Genomic DNA, 3,122 nt, shown 5'->3' on the forward strand with positions numbered 1-3,122 from the left:
TACTTGTATATTTGTACACTTTTTTTTACCTACAAATTTCAGCTGTTAAAGGTTACAACACGTATTTTATATATACAGGGTGTTTCAGAAATAGGTGGCCAAACTTTAGGAGCATATTCTACTCACTATAAGGATGAAAAAAAGTCATAAACATGGTTCCGGGAACGCTTCCTTTTCAAGTTATAAACACTCTATTTATAACAATTAAACATGTTTCAGACTTTTAATGAGTAGAATATGCTTCTAAAGTTTGACCTATTTCTGAAACACCCTGTATATATATTGCACATATAAATCGTAAGAAAATTAATATCTTTAAACAAAATGTTTGGTTGAAGTAATTAAAAAATTTATTTGCAATAACTAAATGAATTATAAGAAATTAATACTTTTAAACAAAATGTTTGGTTGAAGTAATTAAAAAATTTAGTTGCAATAACTAAATAAATCATAAGAAATTAATACCTTTAAACAAAATGTTTGGTTAAAGTAATTAAAAAATTTAGTTGCAATAACTAAATAAATCATAAGAAATTAATACCTTTAAACAAAATATTTGGTTGAAGTAATTAAAAAGTTTGGTTGCAATAACAGAATTCACGTTACCAAACACTTTTGTTTACATAACAAAAGTCATATTGTTATAGATTTTTGGTTGTTACAACAAAAGTATTACGTTATAAGAACCAAATGTAGTCAACAAAGATATTATATCTGGATGTGTATTTCAATTTCAAAAAAGTCTTTGAGGTAATTTCATTTACGTGCCTCAACTTTTTGCATGGCCAGATGAAAGAGAACGGTTCGTTTAAACCGACGTAAGAACGAGGTCTTGAATATGGACCATGATTCGATCGGTGTACGAATATTAAGATCGAACCATTTACGGGCATTGTTCTTGAGCTTTCCCGTAGCGGCGAGTAATAACACATCATTCGATACACCATGTACTTGTGCGACATGTTCAACGGTTAGAATCCATTGATTTATTGATTGATTGATTGATTGATTGATCTATTAGCCTTCTCGGCTATTTTTTACATCAAATGTCCTTACATTAATTCCTCTACATGAGGTACAATATATTTTTTTAACATACGTTTAAATGGTTCGATTCTTTCACATTGCTTTATTTCTATCGGTATTAGGGCGTTATACATATTCAAATCTTCATAAATTTTTTGACCGCTTTTCGTTCTACGAAATTGTATTGCAATACTCCTGGATTATGAACTAATATTTATAATGAATATTAAGCGGTGACGATATAATACAAGATAATAAGATAATATAATTTGCAATACAAGATAATATAATTTGCAAAAATTAAACTTTTTTGGTTTTACGTTTTTGTTCTAACAAATGCTATTTTGATTGTTTAATGTATGATTGTTTATGTATAGAAGGGAAAATATGTTAAGTTAAAGATTAAACATATAAGATTGACTGAAGGAAAAGCTGTAGAAAAGCTGAAGGTATTAATAATGCCTAGTGTACCACTAAAATAAGAAGTGGGGATAAAAGTCGCGAGAAGGATAATGTTTGGTTCCAATGACTTTACAGTATAGACATTCGTGTTGTGATATCTGTTACTGACTTCGTCGTTAGTTCTTGGTGATCTCTTGAAATGGTAAGATTGCGCGATCGAACAGATACATTTCTAGTACTAATAACTGGTGACGGTAAATGCAGTTATCACAAGAATTGAAAGAATCTATACTGCATTTTAATCAGCATATAATTTCAATACATTGGGTGAGTTATCGGAAATAAAATACTTATGTTTCTTTTTGAAAAATTTGTAAAACGTAGTTATATTTTCTTAAAGGCATTTTCTTTTTGAAGTTATCAATTTTATTAATATTCTTTTTAATTACACAGTTCGATTTTTTGCATTTTGCGGTTGACATAAAGATGATCTTTCAAGCGTGTACATTATAATATCGGTTTTGAGATGATTTTTCAATTTAAGAATTTGATATTAAGCAAAGATCTTCTTTATACCGTACTGTAGTTTTATTACTTAATTTAATTTGTACTGAAGATCATAAGTGCTAGAAGTGTTTTGTAATGCTACCTAGATTTTATTTTATATATCGTTTCACATAACGAATACTTATAATCAATTTAAAATTACGTTAAACTAGACAGTAAGTAATAAACGAACAGTGAATGCAAATTTTCATTGTTACAGAAGTATGTGTGTACAATAAAAAAATAGGAACATTTATTAAAGCTTAATTTGCGTTAAATTAATTGACTCGACATAATAAAGAATGTTATAATAAATTGAATCCAAATCGATTGTTCGTTTGTTGTTTTGTTCAAACATACATATCGAATGGTTTCTGTGGTCATTAAATATTTGTTTACTGATAAAGTAATTTATTTTCTGGTTTGAAGTAATATTTTCTGATACCAAGCTAATGATTTCTGTCATTTAAGTAATATTGTTAAACATATTTATCGATATTAAAGTAATGTATTTTCTGGTTTAAGTAAATATTTTCTGATACCAAGCTAATGATTTCTGTCATTTAAGTAAATATTTGTTAACATATTTATCGATATTAAAGTAATGTATTTTCTGGTTTGAAGTAAATATTTTCTGATACCAGCTAATGATTCTGTCATTTAAGTAATATTTGTTAACATATTATCGATATTAAAGTATGTATTTCTGGTTTAAGTAATATTTTCTGATACAAGCTATGATTCTGTCATTTAAGTAAATATTGTAGACATATTTATGATATTAAATAATGTATTTTCTGGTTTGAAGTAAATATTTTCTGATACCATCATTGTCGTTGACATAAGAAAGATAGAGGATGAAGCTAGAACATGTTGATAAATATACTGATCTATTATAAGCGAAAGTTCTATTCGCGAGGAAACTCAATTTCAACTGTTATAGATTTCTTAAATTTCCTAAATTTCTAAATGTAATATTTTTTATTACAGTTTATATTACAGTTGATCTTATTTTATATAGGAACTTACTGTAAAATACGCAAAATACAGATGTATGTGTAAATAAAACATTAATGACTTTGTTAATTTTACACGTAACTTTAAAATCAGTTTGAGTAGAATAAAAATTATATATGTCATGTTTATAA

The sequence above is a fragment of the Temnothorax longispinosus genome, chromosome 6 (assembly GCF_030848805.1).
Source record: "Temnothorax longispinosus isolate EJ_2023e chromosome 6, Tlon_JGU_v1, whole genome shotgun sequence".
Classification (NCBI taxonomy): Eukaryota; Metazoa; Arthropoda; class Insecta; order Hymenoptera; family Formicidae; genus Temnothorax; species Temnothorax longispinosus.